The sequence below is a fragment of the Mus caroli genome, chromosome 3 (assembly GCF_900094665.2).
Source record: "Mus caroli chromosome 3, CAROLI_EIJ_v1.1, whole genome shotgun sequence".
NCBI classification, from domain to species: domain Eukaryota; kingdom Metazoa; phylum Chordata; class Mammalia; order Rodentia; family Muridae; genus Mus; species Mus caroli.
The window spans coordinates 21,394,022-21,419,017 of NC_034572.1; the positions used below are offsets into that span (position 1 = coordinate 21,394,022).

Consider the following 24,996-nt stretch of genomic DNA (forward strand, 5'->3'; position numbering starts at 1 on the left):
TGAATTTGAAAGACTAATTAGGGGTGTGTGGGAGGAAAAGGAAGGGGTAAATAGTGTAATTATATAGTGATCTCAAAACAAACAATTTAAAATTTTTGTGTTGAGTAAAATAAAAATGGTCAAATCATTAAAAACAGCATGGTGGTAAATCTAGCCTTAGTCGTTGAGAATAGAAGTTATGCCTTTTGCATTTTCAGATTTTAATAACCAGACATGATTGTATAGGACTTCACAAAGTCCCTCCTGAGTGAAGCACCCTGACTTCTGTCATGTTCCATCCTCAAACACCATCCTTCTTTTTGTTTGTGGGTTTGGAATACCTGATTTTTCTAAAGTCTTTAGCTTATAGAGCTTCAAGCAAGAGGTGATAAAATAGACAAAACTATGTTAAAGTTCAGTGAAAAATGCCTTTTTATTCAACAGAGGTGCATATAGACTGCCATGGAAATGATGAGGTACTATTCAGTTAGATGAGGATTTGAGGAAACCATGGCAGATTTTCTGACAACCGGAAGGGAAGGAGATAGGATTAGCATCTTCTTATAGTTTTTTTTTCTTTATTATATAGCTGGACACTTCTAGAAAAAAAAGCCTTTTCACCTGTTGGCTGAAGTTGGAGTGCATCTTAGTCCTCCATTCATACTTTTCTATGGGGATGGAGAAAGGCACTTATCATTAAGTGTGCAAAAAGAACTTTTCCTTTCTATTTATTTTGAGCGTACTATGAGGGAGCATCTCAAATATTCATTTTAAAATCTAGAATCTATTTAGAGATGCTGGCTTCAAAATGAACAGGAAGGTGAGTGAGGTGAAGGAGCAGGCAGAGATGAGACAGAGGGTTCTCAAAAAGTCAGGGGCAACAGATTTGATGCATATGTAAAATACTGCAGGACATGGATTTCAAACCAATGGGTGACCCTGTGATCTCCCTGAAGAAAATGAATAACCACTCAGGAGCTCAGAGGAGACAGCCAGGTAGAGCTGATTGCTTCCCTTGATATTAAATTGATGCTCTTGTCTGATCGGGCCAACCATAGGTCACAAGTCATCGCTTGTAGAAGCAACTTAATTATGCTTTCCAGTATCTTATAGAGAAACGGGCATAGCCAAGGTACTGTGGCATTTCTCATCCTCTATAGAAGCTGATTTTTGTTTCAAGTGAGTAGCGTGCCTGGGAAAAATGGGAAATCGCCCTTCCTGGTGCCTTGTTTAATTAACATTCCTTTAAAGAAACCCTCACTGCTAGAGAAGGACCACCACTTTGGCTGAGGAGATGTAATGCTAAGTTGCTGGAGTGGCTCTGTGCCAGCGATGTCAATCTTGACCTCTCTGGAATGATTAGTACAGAGAATGTACTTAAGCATCTGTGCCCCTACCGGCCCCATCTTCTGCTGGAATTGGCAAACACTTAGTGACTATTGTTTACAGAGCAACGGTCTGTGGAGTGCCAGTGAGACCACTGACTATTTTTATACAAGACACCAAACACCAACAAGGGCTGCCTGTACCTCCTGACCTTATGCAGAGTTTGAACTGTGACTCAGATGATAAAACTATTACATGAGCAATCTTCTTCGTGTGCAGACATGTTTTCTTCTGTATTACAATGCCTTCTGATCAAGATTTTAAAAAGCACTCTGTTCATGGACCATTTGTGTAGCACATTGAAAAAAATCAGATATCAGTAATAATTTAATATACATATTGACATAATGAATTATCATGTACTGTCAATAAATTATAAGAATGGAAATAATTCTATTGTTTTAGTAATTCTTAATTAATCCTTAAAAATTAACCAAGCTTAATGTGAGTATCACTAAAACTTTTAGGATTTTCAAGTTATTATTTTGGAGGATATTCTACATTAATTTAAAATTTCTGTAACTTCAAATAACAACTGATTTCATGGTTTTAAAAAAAAAAAAAACAAAGACAAAAGTAAAAAGACTGAGTATCAGCTAAGTAGGGCACACCCATCCATGCTGAAATATTGGCTATACTGATCAGTCCAAGCAGAGGAAAACAATTGTCTCCAGTGCTGTGCCCACCAATGAACCCACCCAGCTCCAAGGGATGCTTCTAATCCAATGGTGAAACAGATGGCCCTGTTAAAACTAAATGGGTCATAAAACAAAAACAAAAGCCATGAGCCTGGGAAAGCAGTTGGTAAGCATGGGGCTTATTGATAGAGATGAAGAGGAGATGAGAAGATGGGAGGGCAGAGAGGACTTCAAATACATTATGATCATGTATGAAGTTGTCAAAACAGCAGAATTAGTGTGTTTTAAAGGACTACCTTTTAATTACTCATAATTAGAAATAGCTTACCACCAAAAGTATTAACTAAACCAATGTCATTAACAAACTCCCTGGCCTGTTCAAAAATGAAACTTAGGGGAAAAATACGTTTTATAACCCACCAAAAAAACAACTCTAACATATAACAGAATGGAACAGCTAGTGAGTAAAATGACTCATCAATGGAAATATAGGGAAGCTAGAATTATGTTAATTATCTATTGGACTATATCCAGTCCTTTTAATAGGCCAGTCAAGGTGGTCTTCTTGTCCTCTAACAGAGGAAAGAGATGACAAACAACTTATAAAATAAACTAGTAAATAAAATCACAATATATCATATGTATATATGCATGAAATTATTTTAAACACTAAATGTTTTATTTTATAAATAATCTATAGTTAGTTGACAGCTCTACGTGCTGGGAAAAGCCCAAACCTTTGCCATTGTGAAAATTGTGGACACTGATATTATGGGGTCACTTGAATATGTAAAGGTGTTTCATCCAGGGATGTTATTATTAAAGACTACAGCTCTAAATTGTAGAGAGCTTTGGCATCCTCAGAACATGTGCATTAGGACACTTGGCACAATTGAAGAAGTCAAGAAACTGGTGATGTTTTTACCCATAAGAAAAGGATAGATAACATTGTCACTTGTGTGTAAAGTTTTGGACAGCTACGTAATACAGATTTAAATCAAAAATGACAGATCCACCGACTCAAAACATAATTGCTGCTGAAGTGAACCTGTATGCCTTTCAGGTTAACTATTGAGTGGCTTGAATATTGCTTTCAGGTGCAGAGAGCATGACAAACTGTTGGTCAATGTTATAAGCAGGAAACAGTATTTATTGCTCAGGGTTCTCTGGGGACGGTTTGTTTTCCAAAGGGAAATTTTTAGGCTACCGATGACTACAACTTGACATGTATTAAGTAGATATTCCCTAAATGAATTGCAAACATAGTGAATGTTCTATAAGTTAGAATAAAATAATTAACCATGATTTTGTCAAAGAAAATTTAATTTACCTTTAAGTTGTGAATGAACAGTGGAAAGAAAGAGAGAAAGAAAGAAAGAGAGAAAGAAAGAGAGAAAGAAAGAAAGAGAGAAAGAGAGAAAGAAAGAGAGAAAGAAAAAAGAGAGAAAGAAAGAAAGAGAGAAAGAAAGAGAGAANGAAAGAGAGAAAGAGAGAAAGAGAGAAAGAGAGAGAGAAAGAAAGAAAGAAAGAAAGAAAGAAAGAAAGAAAGAAAGAAGAAAGGAAGGAAGGAAGGAAGGAAGGAAGGAAGGAAGGAAGGAAGAAAAGAGAGAGAGAAAGAGAGAGAGAGAGAAAATTAAATATAACTGCTCCCAGGTATGGGGGAAGAGATTTATTCTACAATATGTAGGAGAACATAGAGGCAGGACCTCTAGGAGAGTCCAGAGTTGACATAACCAGCCAGAGCTGTACTATATCAGGAAAGGGAGAAGGAAGGGTGAGGCAGTCAGGATGCTCAAAGATAGAAAAAAGTAGGGGCAAGCAAAATAGTTGAATTATATATTGGGAAGAACAGCCAGCCCATTCCCCTGGCCTGAGGAGTTCAGGGTAGGGATAAGGCATACCAGCCAGGAGAGCCCTGTAACAGGTAGGGACTAAGGGATTGCAGGAAAAACCTGGTGGCCAGGTCCACTTTGATAGGTTAAACAGACACCTCAGCCATTTGTCAGAAGTTTGAAACCTAACAATTTATATGCTTAATAGTTTTTCCTGAAAGTCTAAAAATACATTAAGTATATCAAAAAAATGTATTGCTAATGTTACATACAATTGATGATACACATTAATATGAAAGAGGAATCATTGTAGCATTAAAGTGTTTTCAAAAGTAGCTAATGAGAATCACTCATGTCTTTGCTTTTAGACTTTATATGTTCTTCAGCTAAGAGAAAATATAAGAAAACTACATTTAGAGACATACTTGACTAATATTCTATATATGCCACAACTTTTGGTTCCTGGTCACACATCTACTATCACCACCAAATAAATATAGATAAATAAATAAATAATATATAGATATAGATAAAATATAAATAAACTAAAAATGATGAGCCTATTTGTTTTCTAAACCATGCAATAAATAAATGAATTATGTTAACAAATTGATAGATGTGCAGTTTGTTGTGCACACTACCCATAGCACCGCCCAAAAGAAGGCAGGAATCTGAATCTAGTGGTTGTCATCTGCCTCATTAGAAAAGTGTAGTCCAGATTAAAAAAACAAGAACAGAAACAAAACAAACAGCATTCCATTGCCTTTTCCATGCCAAAGGAATTAGTAACAAAACAAAACAAACAAAGAATAAAAGCACTAAGAAAAACACTGAGTCTGTTTATGTGGGCCAATTCCTCAGCATGGGGCCTGCCCTGGGGTGTGCTTGATTGGGGAGGAGTATGGAAAGAGGATTAAGTATGGTCAAAATATATAATAGAAAAATTAAAGAACATAAACTTTAAAAGCCATAAAGGAGGATGAGGAGGATGAAGAGGAGGAGAAGAGGGGGAGGGGAGGAGGGAGGGGTAGGGGTAGGAGGGAGAAGGGGAGGAGAGGGAGGGGCAGGGGTAGGAGGGAGAAGGGGAGGAGAGGGAGGGGTAGGGGTAGGAGGGAGAAGGGGAGGAGAGGGAGGGGGAGGAGGAGGGGGGAAGGAGGATTAGTATTAAGTTAATGTTGCCATAAAAACCAAGAAAAAGTAAAATCATTTTAAAAAAAAACAATATATATTTCACAAGTTGCATAAAAGCTTCAGAATTCAAAGCTAACCATGACAACTGCATTTGGGTGATCCAGTCTCAGCCAGAAACTTTATTTGCTGTGATATATCCCTGTAATTGTTTATTTTACATCTCTAACACTAACTTAACTTGTATTTGTTCCCAAATGAATTTCCTGCTTAACTTGTTTCTCATAATTAAACTTTTTTATCAGGTCCTAGAATGTGTGTTATTAGAACTCGCTATACACATTCACACTTGACTGCCATGTTTGGCTGCACGTCCATACACTGAAGTGCTTCATGGCTATACATAGGAAGAAAATTAAATAATAAATACGGAGAGTTGAACGTTTTATGAGTGTCAGGATGAGAGAGTGCCTGCAAGGCCCATAAGGTTTCACACAAAAGAGGTATTACAGCTGAATCTCACATGCTGACACATCCCTCATCTATAAACTCTGCAGTAATGGCAGCAGTAAAGTGTCCTTCCATTGAGTAGAATTTCTCTCTTACATGCAATGGGAATAGGCACAGAAGAGATTATATTGACTGCTATAAAAAGAATTCAAATAAAACTCCCCAAAGTTTAATGTCTAATAATTTCAAATGCCTGGAGTGATTTATTGGTTTCCCCTGACTTCAGTTAAGCTTACACTTGGCAGTTTTTACCCCAACAGATATGCTACCAAAAGGGAACATAAGTTTAGATTTTCTTTACTTTTCTCTCTCTTGCAACACACTTTCATCTCCACTAGACTAAGTACACTTAAAACAATGTCATGCTATTCAAGAACCCTTCCTGGAAACAGCTGGGAATCTCTGGGCCATAAGGTCTGGCTACTCCCAAGATATTATAAGTTATCTTTTAATAATAATAAATAATAAAAAGAATGTTCTACCTTTGTTGAGGGTATTCATTAATTCCACCTTTATTTTTCTGGACCTTGCACATTTTGAAGATTAAACATTGAAACTTCAAATTCATGTAACAGTAGGCTTTTTATTGCAGGTCCCAATACAGCAAAAGAGAGAGGTTTTGTACAACAGATAATGTATGTTGAATTTCAATCATGCAGAAAAGTAGACTCTCCCTTTTAGTGTACTTCCACTTAATAGCAGGTAGAATTTCATCTTTTAAAAAAATGGGGGATCACAGTGAATGTGGTTATCATATCAGAACCATGATAGCCACAGCCACTATATTAGTAATGTCTGGAATTTAGGCCAGTTAGACCATATAGAAGATAGCAATGCCCAGGGGAATGCAGTAGCTTTGGGGAATCCAATACCTATGTCTTTCACTTACATTAAGAATGGAATTTGCCATTTTTCACCTTAATTGTAAACTTTTAACCTCCTTTTCCAAATTACACATTTGTGAAACTCTAACATAAAACAAAAGGAGCCAAGCGAGGACACCCTGTGCCTTTGAGAAATCATTACCATATGTGTGCTGGAGAAAATAGAACAAAATGTACTGAATTTAACAAGTGCACCCTGTAGTGACTCGCCAGACCTATAAGTGGTCCTCTCTGTTTGTCAACCTGTGCTGAGCTTGTATCCACAAGCTGGGTGCGGCTATAAATTTGGAGTATTCTCTATGAGCTACATCCTTTGCTATTGGCTGTCAACATGGTCTTACCTCACACAAGGCTTATCAGAACTTTGCGTAGAGATTTACTGTAGAAACGTCATCAGCCCTCCAAGTAGATTATACAAAGAGAAGGTCAAAGCTGCCCCTTTTCTTTTTCACCACCCAAAAAGAACATAATGAAGCCTTGGAAAATATCAGCTACTCTTGACAGAAAAGTATTTCCAAGCTACTGCAGAGGTATGTCAACTCACTCACCTTTGTCATCAGTCTGAGGCTCTCAGTCACCACAAGCACCATTGCTTTAATGATTTTGGAATATGCAAGTTAATCTTTAAAAGGACCCCCATCTTATATTTTGGATTTCTAATCGCCTTTATGTCGATAATTGTATTCTCAATCGCCTAAAGAGAGAAATATAACCCACCTATCACACAACATGCTTTATTGATTTTGTATTATCAGTAAATATTATTTGTATTATTATTTGGATGTTTGCTATTCCTAGACTCTGTGGCTAGGAGCAGTGGCTGGAATGTACCACACACAGAACATCCATTCTTTGCCTTCCAAAGCACACAAACCACGTGACAGAGAAGCATGGAAAAGAGGCAGGGCCAGCTTCACAAATATCTGGGGGAAACGAATGAGCTTGTAGAAACTCTTCCTCGGAATCTATCACTTTACAAAGGGTTAACCTAAGACCACAGAAACAAGAAGCAGACAAGTTCCCACTTTAAAATTCCTGGGACACAAAAGTTTTCAACTTGGCAATTGCATCTTTAAAATACAAATTTCATATACTAGCTGCAGAATTCAGTTTTAAAAACACATGGGCAATCCAGGGGTAGGGGGGACGTTTGGTAAGGTTTCTCTCATCATAGCCAGAGTGCTATCTGAAGTATTTGAAGTTTGTCCAAGTAAGGATGGGAGGGGATGAGCTCGGATGATGTTGAAGAGTTGTCTCTCTGGTGAGTCCAGACTTACAGGAGAGTCTTTAATGTTAAAAGTAAAGGTGTCTGCACACATTTCACAAGGTATCAACACAAATCCTGGGAAAATATCTAATGCTTCCTTTAGGAGACTAAAATAATACCAGATGCCACATTTTACATCACGACAATTACCTTTCTTCATTTTATTCCAGTGCATTTGAGCAGTTGCTATTTTATAAGCGAATGCTCAGCCTTAAACAGAAAAGGCCAACTTAAAGAGCCTGAAATGTCAAGGGATGTGAGGGAGTTTCCTGAATCTAAGCATCTATAGACACTTCCATACAATTCACAAATACTTATATATTATTATGTAAATATAATTGTGCTCGAGCTGTGTGGATTTCAAACTTCAATGAGAATAATGTCCTTTTCAGATTCCAAAACAACTTTTACTTCCCTAAGTCAATTAATATTCACGCATTTGAAAGATTAATTTTAATTACCACTGGTACAATCGATTTCCTTCTGTGAGCACAGAGGAGTTTTTTTCTCAGAGCTACAAAATTTCTTTAACTGAAAGAAAAAAAAATATTTTAACCTAAATTCAGTTGCAAGAAAATCACTAGAAATGCAAGCACTCACAGCTCCCTGGGAAAGAAAAACTAGGAGTCAGGAGCAGAGCAAAGCAAGCTAAAATCCCAAAGGTGGCTCGATGCCCGATGCCCGGTGCACTCAGCCTGGGCCCTGGGCGGAAATACTGCAAAGAAGCTCGTCTAACTCAAGAAAGTTAAGACGGACTGTATTATGCAAAGTCCTAAAAGGCAGTCACAAGATAACCTGAGTGGCAGAATCCTACTTCTTTCTCTAGGATCAGATGCAGCGACTGTAACCCTTTAGTGCCCGACCGAAAGAAGGAGGTGGTGGGGAAAGGCAGAAAGAAACAGAGGGTGGGAACATCGGAGCTTATGAAAAAGGCCATCCTCTTGCTGACTGCATCCCCAGCATTCCCCCAAGAAGCTTAGACAGCCTGGGAAACTGGGCCGAGGCAGCACAATGAAGACCGGAGCTCTCCCCCAACCCCCCAAGCAGGATTTTCTAAAGCACTGGCTGCCTCCTCTCCTTAAAGTATCTCTAAGAGAAAAATCTCCTGATCCAAGAGGGATCTCCTCACTGAGAGATTCTTTTTTTCCAAGGCAAAGTTGAGAGGCAGAAGGCTGCTTGGCTTCCCCACTGACGCCACAAAACCCAGGTTTTGAAGCTCGGTGAGAGCGGAGAGGTCGCGATGCCTGGGAGATGCGCGAGGTGGGCTTTCCAGCCTGCTCGCCCCATTTCTCCGGCGCCGCGTCCGCAACCCCTTCCGCACAGTGATACCCAAACCCGCAGCCCTCTCCCGAGGAAAGAGGCACAAACTTACCCTCAGGAAGACACGTCCACCGAGGGAGCCCCCTCATCTTCCCCCAGTCCTCTTTCCATTATTCAAGGAGACAGTTTTACCAACACTTCCCCGTCAAATTCAATCCGAAACGGTCAAAGTATTTACCAGTTTGCAGATGCTTTCTTTTCAACCTCTGGAACTGGGTAATTCTTGTTTCAGAATTCAAGATGCTTCCTTTATTTATTTATTTTTTTCTTTAAGCAGCCGCAACCCCAGATCCACCTCCCCCTCCCTCGTTATTCACCCACGGACACTTCCTAAACGTGTGGATTGATGCTTTTTTTCTCTCCAGATGCTGCCAGGATCCAGAATCCTGGAGAACCAAAGCCGCATCCGTGTAATTCCTACCATCAGGCAAGAAATACAAACGACCAAACAACGTTACTTCTTTGAGCTGCGATCAGATAATCCTACTAATCCAATAGATTTATCTCGATTGGAAATTGACCTCAAAAATGAATCCCCAGTGCTGGTGTCCAGTAGAACGATTCCGTAGCCCTATCCGGGTTACCGAAGGGCTGTGGTTTCTTTCTTTCCTTTCCTTTTCTTCTTTCCTTCCTTCCTTTTTTAATTTTTAAAAAATCTTTTTGGATTCTGGGTGCACTGCTCGCAAAAGAAAAAAAGAAAGAAAGAAAAGAAAAAAATGCCGAGGACCCTGGTTTTCCCCTAATACAGGTTTCTACTCCAAATCGGTGCAGAATGAAAAATGATACAAAGGTACCCCTAGTGGCTCGCGGCGATATTGCAGGGAATTCACTTTTTTTCCTCCATCCCCTCTTCACCTTTTTTTCCCACCCCCTTCTTGGTCCCCTGGCATCTAGGAATAACTTGCTGTTATAGTAACCAGGGTGCTGAACTCCAATCACTACTAGTAAAATGAAGCTGTCTACTAAACAGGTAGGATGGGTTTTGCCTTTTACTGGAAAACTGAAGATCTGTGTTTCTGACTTTTCAACATTTAAAGTTTTTCCCCAATAACATTTAGTAGCTAATATCTCAACTTAGGGAAGCACTGTGATTTCAAGGAAATATGTTTGTTTTCTAAACACCCGTAGTTAGCAGCTAGCACGCACAAGCGCTCACACACACACACACACACACACACACACACACACACACACAAACTCACCCCCAAAGTCCTGCTCTTCTGAAATGTATTGTTTCAGAAAACCATTTATTTAACCTTGTGTTTCCTTTGAATAAATATAATAAAGGATTATCTAGATAATATTTTATCATTTGGGATTTTAAAATATCTTCAATTAAATCAATTTTTATCTGTGTGTATATGCATGCAGAAAGTTGCATGTGCAAGCACATATGCCAGAACCTTATGTATGGAAGTCAGAGTATAACTTTCAGGAGTCTGTTTAGCTCCCTCTATTTCATGGACCCTGGGAACCTAAATTACACCTTCAGTTTGATGTCAAGCATTTTTACCCACTGAGCTATCCTGCCAGCTCTCATTTTGGAATGAGATTTATTTGGAATATGTGTGTATGTTTATCATTTTACTCATATATGTGCATGCACTTATGTGCATGCTCCCTGTGTGTGCAGATGCCTAAGGAGGGCAGGAGAAGTCATGCCCTAGAGCAGGAGAGATAGGCCTTTGAGAGCCATCCAGCAAGCATACTAAAATTTGGGTTATCTATAAAAGCAGTAAGCATCCTCATTGTGAAGCCATTTCTCCAACCCATTATTTTGGATTTTTTTAATGTCTGTTCAGAAAAGCAGGCACAATGTCTAAGTGCAGAGAAAGGGTAACACCTAACCATCATGACCCAGGTCTCCAGGATGCTTTCTTGAAACCTTTAGAGTTCACCGGCCTCTGCATCAGCACCAGGAGTTCTGAGAGATTCCAAAGAAAGGAATCAATACTGTGAATATCAGGCCTCTTTGGCAAAGCAGTATTCCGCATCGTCTCACAAACAGTGTCTATCAATAAGCCAGCAATCTTTTTAAAATGAAGATTCTAGGTCTTTAGGACTGAGATTCTCCAATTTTAACAAGCCCTCTGAGAACACTTTGATTATCAAGGGCCTGGTAAAATACAGAAGTTGGATTCTCTTTCATGCTGATGGGTTCTGTAGCTGCAAAAAACTGGAAAATTTTTCTTAACTGACTAAATAATTAAGCCTTTAAGTGTGTGAACTGTTAAAGAGTCAGGAGACATTTCTTCTACCACTAGCTTTGCTGTTAATTGGCTATGTGACTTTGAGCAGTAACTTTGCCTATGGTTAATTTATCTATTAAAATTCAAAATAAATCAACAAATGCATATGTTCCTAGATGGAAGATTCAATATCATAAATTAATCTATAATACAAATAAAATTATTATTAAATATCATTATACTTTATTCACAGAACTTGAAAAGTTAGTTTTGAAATATGTATGCAAAAGCAAATGATAAAAAAAAACTGCTTAAAATAGTAAAAATTAAAGCCAAAGGAGCAAAATTCATGGAGTTTCTATTTGAACTATTAAGTAAGTTTTAATCCAGAATGGCTGCAGTTAAAGTTTAGTCATAGAAACTAGTTCAAAGGAATAGATAAGAAATCCCAGAAATCTTTGCATACATTTATGAAAACTGGATAAATGCCAGGTGCTATTAGAAAATAATAAAATCATATGAATTATTCAGACATAGCCTCATACATATGAAAAAATAGATTTCTAACTTCTTATCATACCTGAATTTCTGTTTAAGATAGCATAAAGGACAAAAAAAATGAACCAGAAGGTAGTTATATATTTCTCATCAGCGTATTTTAAACAATAAAGTAAAAACACACCAGGTAGACAAAAATTCTCTTGACGGAGACGTCACATGGTCCAATAAGTGTCTGAGAAGACCTCTGGTCTTCAGAGAAATTCATAGCACAATGCTAAGATCACACTTCATAGTCATGAAATTGCTAAAATCACAAATCTAGTGATTCCTGAATAATGATGAAGATGTGAAGAAGATGTGGGAAATAGAATGGGTGAAGGTTCAGAGGGTTCAGAATGTACCTAAAAAATTCGCTGGATGAACTCACAGCCTACAAAATTATCTTCCCATTCTTAGACATAGTCATTGCAGGATGGCTTTAAAAAACTGAAGTCTAACTGCTTCTGAGGCAATAGAATATTAACATCCTATAATAGAAATATAACAGAGATAAATGAAAGTCTCTTAGATACTTGAGATGCCATGGATAAATCTCAAAAATATTACATAGACAACAATATCGGCTATTGCCTAAGATGTCTGATGGATATTAATTACTAAATCTATATATTAAATATAATGATACTAGAGTGATGACTTATTGGTTAGCATCATTTGCTGCTCCTTCAGTGAGATTGGGTTCGATTCTCAAAACTCACATGACAGCTCACACATATCAGTCATTTCAGAGATCTGGTGCCTTTTTTGGGACTCCATTGGCAATAGTCACACATATAGGGTAGATGCATACATGCAGATAAACACTCAAACTCATACACATAAGAAATAAATATAAGTGAATCTTAAAAGTATATGAAAATGGTGGGTCTATTAATTTGGGGAACGTAAGTATGTAGCCCAGTTTATTACTTGAGTAATAGAATAAGCAAAATTCAGTGCCAAGATTTCCTCTGGGAAGGATTGAGTTAATGAATTTTCACCAGCATCCTGAATATCATCACCTGAATCCATAGTACTTTATTTCCCATGCTGTACCTTGAACGACTCTTTCATATAAACTAATTCTATACCTGAAATATTTCATTAATATAAAATACTTTGACTAGATGCTTTCTGTGAACCCTTATAGAATTATATATTTTTTAATTATAAGTTAAAGCTTTCAGAGGGAAATAGCTTAATGACTTTTGAGTTCAAGTTAAGAGAAACATTTTCATTTAGTGAAAAAAAAATACGGGCATAAAACATAAGTCAATGCAGATATTTTAAAAATGTAAAAACTCAGATTTTTTTTTTTTACTGAAAAATAAATTCTTTCATACAATTCTTTTAAATACATCCTAACCACATTTTTCCCTCCCTCCACTCCTCTGAGTTATCCCCGACCTGTCCTCTACCCCAGGTCCACTCCCGCTACACTGCTTCCTCTTCAGAAAAGAGAAGAAACAACAAGCGTAGGATATAGTAAGACAAGATGAAAGTCCTCATATACAGGCTCCAGAAGGCATCCAAATATGGGGCAAAAGAATCAGAGATACGCCCACTCCCGTTGTTCAAACTCCCACAAAGCCACCATGCTAACAGCTTTAATACTTACAAAGACCCAGCAGGTCCATGCTTACTACTTGAGACTCTGTGAGCCCCTATGAGAACTGCTTAGCTGTTTCAGTGGGTCGTGTTCTCCTTAGGTCTTCCATCCCTCTGATTCCTATAACCTCTCCTCTCTCACTTCCAGGGCTCCCTGATCTCCAAGGGGAGGAATATGATAGATACCTCCAATTTAGACCTATCTACCTCCTCCCCACCCCACCCCCGAAAAAATGTCTGGTTGTGATTCTTTCTCGTCGGCTCTAATCTACTGACAGAGGAACCAGAGGAAGTCTATCTGATAATGACTAGACAAGATACTGATCTGTGAATATAGAAGAGTGTCACTAGGAATCATTGTATTTATTTATTTTAATTAATTTATTTTATTTGGTCAGTTCTGTTTGGTTCTATCCTAGGTCTCTGGACTATCCAATCTCTAGTTTCTGACCATCCCCAGGCAGTACTGAGCATGGGTTCTTTCTGCTGGTGTGAGCCTCAAGTTAAAACATTGGTTGACTGTTCCCACAAGTTCTGTGCCACCATTGTCCCAGCACATCTTGCAGGCAGGACAGATTGTAGGGTGGTGGCTGGGTTGGTGTTCAGGTTTCTCTTTCTGTAGCTCGAAGAGTTCCTTGTGCCAGAGATTAGAATGCATGAATAAAAGTCCGATGAAGGCACCAGCTCAACCTCTCTGTGTTCAATGAGATGTATTGGTGCCGTTATTGACAATGGGGCCCTGCCCTCAGTTTTCAGAGAACGACCTTCTGTCCTAGCATCAGCCTGGGTTGTTTAGATGTCGCCATAGAACCTCCTCAAGGAACAACTCAACAGAATGCAACCCAGTCCCACCACTGGAAGCCTTTCTGGCTACAAAAAAAAAAAAAAAAAAAAAAAAAAAAAAAAAAAAAAAGTCCAGTTAAGACTCCCTATCTTTTGTTACTAGGAGTACTGAAAAGAATCACCTTATAGATTCCAAAACAAAAGTTCCACTGCACTGTTTCCACATTGTGCCCCCACCCCCCACCCCAATGGCCCTGAATCCCAGCTGTCTCTTCCTGGACTCTCTCTCCCCAGCCTCTGCACACTGATCCCTTCTCCTCCCACCCCTACCAACTCCTAGTCCACCTGACGAATCTATTCTATTTCCCCTTCCTAGGGAGATCCATACACCCTCTGAGCCCTCATTTTCTCCTAACCTCTCTGAGTCTATGGATTGTAGCTTGATTATCATTTACTTAAACTTATTAAAATATCCACTTATAAACGAATATACACCGTATTTGTATTTCTGGGTCTGGGCTACCTCACTCCAGATGACTTTCTAGTTGTATCCATTTACCTGCTAGCTTCATGATGTCATATTTTTTTTTTACAACAAAGTAATACTTCACTGTGAGAATGTGCTACATTTTCTGAATCCATTGATCAGTTTCTAGCTATTATGAGTAAAGCCATAATGAATACTGTTGAGTAAATGTCCTTGCAGTAATTTGGAGCATCCTATGGTTACATGCCCAAGATCAGTATAACAGGGTCTTGACATAGACTGATTCCAAGTTTTCTGATGGACCCCAATATTGATTTTTATAGTGGATGTACAAGTTTGCACTCACACCAGCAATGAAGGATTTCCCTTGCTCCACTTCCTCACCAGCATGAGCTGTCATTTATATTATTGACCTTAGCCATTCTGACAGGTGTAAGATCAAATCTCGAAGTAGTTTTCATTTGCATTTTCCTCATGGCTAGGGATGTTGAACATTTCTTTAAGTGTTTTTGGCCATTTGATATTTCTCTGATAAGAATTCTGTTTAGATCTGTACCCAATTTTAAATTTTGGATTATTTCTTTTTATTATTATTGCATTTCTTGAGATATTTATGTTAGATGTCTATCAGATGTGGATTGATGAAAATCGTTTCCCATTCTGTAGGCTGCCTCTTTGTCCTATTGACAGTGTTCTTGCCTTACAGAAGATTTTCAGTTTCATGATGTCCCATTTATTGATCGTTGATCTTAGTGTCTGTACCATAGTTGTTCTGTTCAGAAACTTGTCTTTTGTGCCACTGTGTTCAAGGAAGTTCCTCACTTTCACTTCTATCAGGTTCCGTGTATCTGATTTTATGTACAGGTCTTTGCTTCAAAGTACTTGAGTGTTGTACAGGGTATAAATATGGATTTATTTTGTTCTTCTCTGAGGGATGCAGTTTGATGCACCATTTGTTTAAAATGCTTTCTTTCTGCCAGTGCATATTTCTGCCTTTTTAAATCAAAACTCTGGCATTCATAGGAGTGTGAATCTATGCCTGGGTCTCCAGGTCAACTCCACTGTCCAAGCTGTCTGTTTTTCTGCTACTACCATACAGTTTTTGTTGCTGTGGCTCTAGAGTATAGCTGGAAATCAGGGATGGTGATAATTCCAACAGAGAACTCAGAATTTTATAAATGCTCTCTATGGAGAAATTTTTCCAGTCACAGAGTTTTACATTTCTAGGAAGTAGAAATGGATTCCGAGTGATTTGTTTCTACAGTGAATAATAGAATTTTTAGAAATCAAGCAAAATTCACCATCAAAATCAGGTGAAAATGTGGTTAACATGGAGAAGCAGATTAACACATAATGAGAACATTCTTTCATTTTCCTTTGATCACATAAACACTATTAAGGCCTCTGGAATGGTGGGAGGGATGACCAATGAGTCATGCTGTATCTCACCACTTAAAGAGAAACTACCAAGGCCAGAGAAGTCACAAACAAAACTACAAAAGCCAGAGAAACCACAAGCAAAGCTACAACTCAAAACTTGCTACCAGAAAATTTCAAATCTATATGTAAATTCAAACAGAATATTTGTCCATATGACAAAAAAGAAATGAAAATTTCATTTCAAAGTCACTTGGCATTATGTGCGCCCACCCAAAGAGCAGACATTAAATATTAGGCAGCATTAATAAAGCTAGTTTTTCAGGTATGACAAGCAGTGTGTGATGCATACCCTCTACTTGGGCTGGGCTGGAGAAAGATGTTTTAGTTAATTGGGAAGCAATCAACTTCCACCATTCAGACTTTCTTGGAAATAACTAAAGCATTTTTGGGATGATTAAACAGTGAATGAGGTGACAATTTAATAGCAACAGAACAGGCAGGGAAGAGGAAGGACATGCAATGTTTATAAAATCTGAAGAGGTTGACATATTATTTGAGCAACAGCTTATCAAAACCTTCTTGCATTCTGGAAGTAACCCTAATAACATCCCAAGAGCAGTCACTTTGAAAAGGCTGACACCACAAATCCTAAGTAGGACTTGACCATTGAATTCTTGGATGTCAATAGATAGTTGAACTATTTTTAGCAACATTATGTTATCCATGCCAAACAAGTGTTAGATATTGGTACTGAACTGAAGGCTTAGTCTGTGACAGAACATGAGAGAAAGTGAGAGGAGGTTGCAGAGCACAGAAAAGAAGGCCAACAAAGGAAAGTGCACATAACTGCAGGTCTCTAAGAAGCAGACAGAATTGCACGTGATTTAGTATCCATTATGAAACAAATGTTTAGTGAATGAGTGAGTTCATAGATCAAACAAGGATGCCAATTGCTATATAAAAATAATTAATATCTGCATTAGATGGATTGCTAATCTTTTCAGAAAGGGAAAGTAATAGAGGAGAAAAGCAAAGAATGAGGATGGTTTCCAGTGGGGAAGACAAGCCAAGATGAGCCAACCTGAGTGCTGTGGCAACCCAGACTGGACTATACCACTATAATGTCAGCCATGGGAAAACCTGGGATAAGATGACCCATTCAGCTTTCATTTCTGCACCTAACAAAAAAGTCACTGTCAATTGATTAGTGCCAAATGGTTCATGTGAGGAAATGAATAGCAAGGTGTTACTGAAAAAGAGATGACATCATTCTACTGTTGTTTTTAATATGAAGGGGCTATGCTGAAAAGAATGGGTGTTTTTGCAAATTAGTATAAATGCCATTTATTTTTGAAAATTTCCATACAATATAATTTGAACCTACTCTTCTCCCCCCTCCCCCCCCCGACTCCAAATCCTGAAAGATCCTTAATAATTTATGATCAGGTCATCTGGCTTAAGTTCAAACCACTACCAAAAGTTTTAGGATAATGTTCTCACTGTAAGAAAGGAAAATAGCATCTACATGGAAAAACCAGTTTCTGAAGTCGCCTAGAGGAGAAACATTCCACTGCCTTTAAAATTCCTCTATTGTCTACTACTACTACTATGTATTTGAGACTTGAATCTAAAGGCGTGGTGTTCTCGAATTATAAAAGGTATAAAATAAAAATCAGTGCAACATTGCAACTGCAGCAGACATGGTTGCTTACAACCCAGCTCCTTCTACTGGTAGCTGTGCTCAGCACATGATCCTGCTTAATTAGAAAAGACTACTTTAAACACTTGACTGATGTGGAATATTTAAGGTAAGCTCTAAGAGAACACACCTGCTTAGATGCTAAATATACCAGATGCATCTTTAAGTTTCACCATTGAAGACAGCTAATGCAAACCAAGGCATAATGACGAAACCCAGATATTTTAGGATAAGATCACTATATCAAAGATGTTAAAGAGGGCAAGGTGTGTGTGTGTGTGGGTGTGTGTGTGTGTGTGTGTGTGTGTGTGGTGTTATTGTTATTGTTGTTGTTACTGCTGTTTTCTGAGGCAGTGTCTCATCCTGTAGCCCGGGTGCTTGAAGCAAATCCAGAGAAGTGATCCAGTATGAACTTTCCTGTCCTGGATGAAACATATTTTTAAAGTACTCTGAAGTTGGGAAAAGCTGGAAATCTATCTGGATCTTTCTAAACAAGTTTAATAATCTTTTTGACTAATTTGAAAATGCTACAAATATTGGTGCCATTGTGATACTAATTACAGCTCTATTATGTTGATCTTTGAAAGATTTATAATTTAAATATTTATAATTTATACTAGTATGTGATAAACCTTACCTTTAGACATATAGAGATATTCATCTCTAAAGATTTTAGCTGATAATAACTAAATTTAATGTTATATCTTTGTGGGGAAATTCATTGTTTTTAATGTTTGTTTTTATATACTATTCATGAAATAGAATATTTACATTGAATCTTAGATCATGACCTGTAATTATATGTGCATACAAGTGTGTGTCTGTTCACATGTGGAAAAAAATGCATGAGGATCTAAGAGTACAGTCCCAGGACTCAATCTTCAGTAATTCTATCTACCTTATTTTGAGACAGGGTCTATCACAGACCTTGAATTCCCCAAGTAGGGTTTGCTAGATAATGACCCCCAGGTTACAAGCATGCTCTCTCCCTCTCTCTCCTTCTCTCCCTCTCTCTGTCTCTCCCTCTCTCCCTCTCCCCCCCCTCTCTCTCCTCCTCTTCCCCCTCTCTCCCACTCTCTCTCCCTCTTCCTCTCTTCCTCTTTCCCCCTCTCCCCTTTTCCCCTCTCCCACTCTCCCCCCTCTCCCACTCTCTCTCTCCCTCTTACCCTCTTCCTCTCTTCCCCTCTCCCCTTTTCCCCCTTCCCCCCTCTCCCCCACCCCTCTCTCTCTACATTCTAGTAAATAAAAATACCTTACCCACTGAGCCATCTCTTCCGCCTAATCTTGATATACTTCTTCATACCATGAAAGACCTAAATCATTGTTTCAAAATCTAGAATAAGTTAAATTATAGAAAACCATCTTAAGTATAATCTTTTAATAACATCCCACCAAATATCACCCATTAGGGTGTTCATAAAATATTAATAAATTTATGTTTACAATGTTAGCAAAAAATCTTTGAATTTTGACCTATAAGCAAGTCCTGTGAGAATTAATATCTGTATTAAGCTGGTAATAAACATCAAGGACCATCTCAGGTGAATACTTTCTCTCACAGACAAGGAATGTGTAGTATCCCTCTTCTGCATAGAATTCTATGCGAATTAAAAACAACACTACTCTAGATCCTCATTCTTATTCGATGTGCGATTTAATAAGCATCATCTACCTGTCTTGAAATATTTAGTTCTGCAATTTCCAAATATATGTAACAGAAGTCTATAAAGGGCAGCTAATGAGCAGATTTCCACTTCTGAATTCTGTAATCTTTGAATCTCTGCCTCTCTTCGAATATACAATTACTAGTTAAGTAATAATTATTTAATTATTTGCAACAGATTACAGAATATCAGACATGTTTCCAAGAAATAGATTTTTAAAGACCTTTTCAATTTGAGCTTAATGTCAGCCTTTTGCCTATATATGAATAAAATGGTATCTAACAATGGGGAAACAAACAAATAAAATAATGTCATGAAATAGAATTGCAAAGCCATATGACATTCAATGCAGACAAAGCTCAGCCTCTGAACTGTCCACGCTAAAGTTTTTGCTCTTTAGACGAAATAGTCTGAGTGTTGTTGATCTTTTTTTCCGCAAACATTTCCAAAGCTTCCTATAGGGCCCCTCAAGCTAAGAAACTGTGTTTTTATATTGAAGCTGTCATCTGAGCTCCATATTTCTGAATTGTGCTTAAAGGAATGGACAAAGGAAAGAAGAAAACAGTGCATTTTCAAAGTATTTGCTTATGTGCATTATGCAAAAAAGTCATATCAACAGAGTTTGAGGATTTCTAATAAATTAGCAATGTTGACAGAATACTAAAATAGATAATTACTTGTTGCTAAGAAGTCTCTTTGCTATGTGATGGTGTGAAAGAACCACTCCTGGCTTACTGCTCTTTCACACTCAACTTCTTCATCACTCCTACATCTTGAGACCACAAGAAGACAGCTCAGAGTAGTAAATCATCCCTCCAAAGCCCACACAAGTCATTAAACACTCACAGTATGTTTCAATGGCAGCTCAATGACGAGGAGCTCTGGGGTGCTTCTGTATACTCCACAGAATTCCATTTACCACACAGGGAAAGGTAAAAACAGAAATGGCCGAACTAAGGCCAGCATAAGGTCGGTGGCATCAATAAATGAGTTTTTGTGCCACACTGCTTGAGACTTTTGTCTTTTTCCTGTCTCTTGCTAGTAATGAGCTAGTTTAATTAACATATTTGACATAACTAAACTTTAAATCATAAACAACAAACATATAAATTCGAGTAACATGAAACATGTAACCACCCATGCACCACAGGGAGTGTCTAGATTTGAACCTCTTGGTGAACGTCACTCTGCACAGCAAAGAACTTTGTGGATATGACTTAATGAGGGGTCTTAAGACTAGAAGAAGCAACTCAGTTTTCTGACTGAGTCCAGTGTAATCACAGATGTGTATTAGAGGAACATAGACAGATCAGAGCTAGGATGAATAATAGAATCAACAGAAAGAGAGAAACTTCCATATGCCTCCTGTTCCTTGAGGTGATCCACAAAGAGGACATAGTCAATGCAGAGAGGCACTTTCTGACAATCTGAAGATTCTTTGAAAGGAGCATTCCTTGAAAAGCCTGTTACAAGCTTCTGTTTCCCAAACTGTAAGAGAATAGATCTGCCTTGTTTAAGTCATTACACTTGTAGCCATTTTGTTTTCCACCAGGAACAGGAAACTAATGCACTTAATTGAAATATTTAAATTATTGGGGAAATACAGGGCTTGAAAATTGCAAGGTGCTTAAAAGTACTGATTGTTTTTTGAGAGGACCTGGGTACCATCCTCAGAAACTTCTTGGAGACACACAATCATCTGTCTGTAACTCCAGTTTCAAGAGATCTGATACCTTCCATTGGCACCAGCCACACTAGTACTACAAGGACATACATTCAGTCAAAATACCCATAAACAAACATGATGTAGATGGCCCTGGTGCTGCTTGAATTTTGATGTTAATTCTGCTTTCCTAGGATGGGTTGTCTGCAGAAGGAATGAATAACTTACTCAGGTGCCTTCTTGTGAACCATCCCCTAAAGAATAAAGGAACCAATTACTGGGCGAGTAGGCAGGACTTCCAGGTTGGAGAATGGAAGAGAGTAGTAGGCAGGAGAGAGATAGGAGCTTTTGGACCAGGAGAAGGAGAGGACAAGTTGTAGCTGCTAGTATCTGTTGGTTTCCTCCAGAGGATTTAGAATTAATATGGTTTACAAAATTGGGATGCTAGTTGTTGCCCCCAGCGATTGAATTACAATTGATTCTGAACTAAGTTTGTGTGGAGTTTTCCTTCACACTGTAGCTAGACTGGGTTCAAGAGAGAAAGTTATGGCGGCCAAGTGTGAGTTTGCCAGAGTGCACCACAAAAGGCCATGAGAGTTTTGAAGCATGAGGCTGGCATGGTAGCGACCCACCAATGGGAACTTAGCAAGCTGGGTAGAGAAATTTTGGAGCTCTGAGTCAGAGAGTCTCCACAAGATGAGAACATGCTGACCATTGTCTGCCAGTGCCTGGTGGGCCAACACACTGCTGCCATGCCGGCAATAACGTGGATTCTTTTTTAATATTTCCCGCAACAAAAAACATACTTTGTTGTTGGTATAATCAATACTTCCCACAAAAGTATCATTTGTGCCTCAGGCTTAACTGTAATTTTTCCAGAACAATAGATGTGTGTGTGTGTGTGTGTGTGTGTGTGTGTGTGTGTGTATGATAATAAAACAAAACAAAAAGTCAAATAAATTGTTATTATATTTCATTTTTCCAAATATATCTATTTTTAACTTGTTATCAGACTCAAACAATATTAATATTTTGAAATATTTGCCATAATATCTTCAATATATCATACCTAAAATTCTATGATATCTTAATTGGGACTAATTCCATTTTAAGAAGTCAAATAGTTACATAGAACAAGGACGTACTGGATAGTGTAGCTTGAATGGTAAAAAACAAGTTAAAAGATTTTGTACGTTATTGCACAGGTATTTGAATACAGAGTAAAAACAATAAAGGGCATCTAGAGAAATCAGAATAACTGCACTGGCAATTCTCTGATAACTTGGTGTTTGAAATTATGTTCTTAAAGAAATAGCCAGAGAAGTAAAATAAATACAAAGCACATAAGATAACCATTACTTAGAGACACTGAATTGGCTGATGTTTGTAAAAGATGCTGATGAAATAAGATTTTCGTTGATATTTTCTGAACAAAAAGAGATAGTCAAGTAGCCAAGGATAGAGTAAAAATAACATTGCCTGGGGCCAACTAGAGAATATGAACAAATGACCAAGAGAAAAGGAAAACTATTAAACTCTACCGTGCAGTTTCTCCAAGAGAAGAGTGATGTTGGAGCCAGGAATGAACAGGGCTGCAAGAAAATGATGATAAAGCCGGAGGGGGATTTAAATTAGTTTCGAGATTCCAGGTCTAAGTCTGTTAACCTAATTTAGTCCACTAAAAAGACTTGGAGATGGGTTCTGGGAACTAATATCAATTATCTGTAAGGTACCGTGGGAAAAAGTCCTGGATATTCATGCTGGCTCTGGCTTTCACACAGGATTCTAGAGTCTGAAGTTTACTAATCTTGACATTCACCGAGCTTCTGGAACTGCTTCTCACAGGTGTTCCGAGTAAATAGCAAGTCCGGGAAAACACTGTGCGAAATCTGGGAGTGGGAGATGAAACACTGCATCTGCATCTTTCCCACACTGTACAAACCCTTTGTAAAAAGCCGCTTGCTCGCTCACTCCCACTTTTCCTGTGGAGAGAGGTGATGCGGATAGATGGCTGCACAGCAGACCCGGGCCTTGTGTTGTGAACACAAGTCTCCTGTTGGGGCCAGTGAATGCCCTTTGCATCCTCTCCTATTTCCATTTTTGAGGGACTAAAGTTTCTGAAGGAATGTAGTTTACGAGTGAGTACTTCAATTAAGCTAAACATCTAATAACATAAACAAGAGATGCTGGCAAGAACTGTCCTAGATTCCAGAATTCATGCAAGATTGTCTGAACCGCCGTCTGTTTTAGAAAAATGTTATTTTCTGTGACCCTTCTCATTTGACTCAGAGTACAGCTTCTCTCAAGTTCTCTAAAGAGCTAGTTTATCCCTGTTCTCAATGGCAGTCGAACGATCCGCATCTCCTTACACTTAGCTTAATCTGCGATACAAATTGGTTTAATTAAGCAACCACATTTTGTTATAAAAATATTTCTTATGATAATCTTTAATCAAATTACAAGAATCTTGCATTATGGAGTACATCTAATAAAAGCTTCAAATTAACGAAATTTAAAATAATTAAACCGCAATCTTAATTTCAGCTAATACATTTCAAATGATGTTTTATGTTATCATATTGAAATTGTTTTGCCTTGTTTGACTCCTAATACTGGCACATTAGAATATGTCTGTCCCTTCTCTTTACCAATACATCAAAAAATAAAGCAGGAAGCAAATGAAATGGACATGAGCGATACTAAAATCAACATAGAAACTAATGAGTTTCAAGGATAATCTGTCCGGCTTTTGTCCTTAATCCTTGTCCTTCTGTCCTCCTATGCTTCACTGTTTCTATCTATATTTGATATTATTATACTATATGTTATGCACCAAGTAGGCTAAATTTAATGATCTGAGACCACATTATCTACTGAAAAACCTAAAATATTTACATATACATTTGCCCTGTCAACTGTCCTGAAAAGACACAAACACTAATGAAAACAAAAATAATGTCAATGCCTTTTTGAAAAACATAAAGAACATCAGGGCATTTGTTAGCTCTAACCATCCCACATCTCATAGGGCCTGTATAATTTTCTCTACAAACAGAAGAAAGTGGGAGGTCCTTTTGTAGAGACAAACAGCTATTTCGTCCATTGACGAATCTGCCTGCACAAGAGGAGTGCAAATAGTGAGCAGGTCTCTTAGAAATGGCAAAATTCTCTTGAGATGAATTAGCCTATAAATGAATCCACCAAGACTACTGAGGGAAGACACTTAGTTTCCAATAGCAGAGGTTTTCATCTCATTACCTGGGAATGAGGCTGGAAAGCATAGAGAGGACCAACATACAGAGGGTAGATGGGTAGGTCCATCCTGGGTGTGTGTTTTGTAGAACAAGGCAACAAAGGAGGCTCACTAAGGTAAGGGAAGCAATCACACAAGCTCTGACAACATGATTCTGTACACAGAATTGCCAGTGACTAGGAATTGTGAGCACAGACTTGTGCTGGTGCCTGTCTATGTGTCATTCCAGCCTGCTTTCTGGGCTTGCCACTTTCCACATATTCCAATCTAGCTCCTTCACTGATAGCAAAATGACTTTTAATAATAAAAATCTGGTTAAATCTTGTTTTTGTTTATTTCTGGAAATGGTGATCCCACTAAAATCAGAATTTCTGCAGTTAGGACCAGGTTACCAGTATGCTCCAAAGATACCCAAATAATTCTTATCTATAAGAATATTTTTTATTATCTGAATAAACAACACAATCATGGAAGATGTAATTTGAACTCTGTTAGATGGTAAAAGTGCTTCTTGAAAATGGGCATGCCATCAGAGAGAAAAATAAATAGATTTTTATCTCATTGACTCAGGTGACAATTAATCAGATTATGTCTTCTGAGTGTTCATATCTCAGAGGAAGAGCATATTCTCTTTTTGTCCAGTATGGAAATGGTTATGATATCCAAGGAATGTTCTTTTTTTCTTTCATTCCCATTTCCCACCTTAACTTAACTTAAAAATATCTCTTAAGAAAAATAGGATAACACAATCAAACAGGTAGAAGTCCTTAAAGAAAAACAGGAAAA

At 38.0% G+C, this 24,996-nt stretch overlaps 1 protein-coding gene across 10 annotated transcripts in view; it reads right to left on the bottom strand.

The window, feature by feature from the left end:
• Positions 1-24,996, bottom strand: part of Nlgn1 (neuroligin 1) — an 888,460-nt gene that overhangs the window by 704,325 nt on the left and 159,139 nt on the right. For 2 of the 10 annotated variants that reach the window (XM_029475310.1, XM_029475312.1), the window contains exon 1: positions 8,997-9,715. The exons of 2 other annotated variants lie outside the window; for them this stretch is intronic. The gene's annotated coding sequence lies outside the window, so the exon portion shown is untranslated. Of the gene's footprint in view, positions 1-6,905; positions 7,198-8,996; positions 9,716-24,996 lie in introns of those variants that run through there. 6 more of the 10 variants (XM_029475311.1, XM_021157770.2, XM_029475309.1 and 3 more) reach the window with 5 other exon arrangements.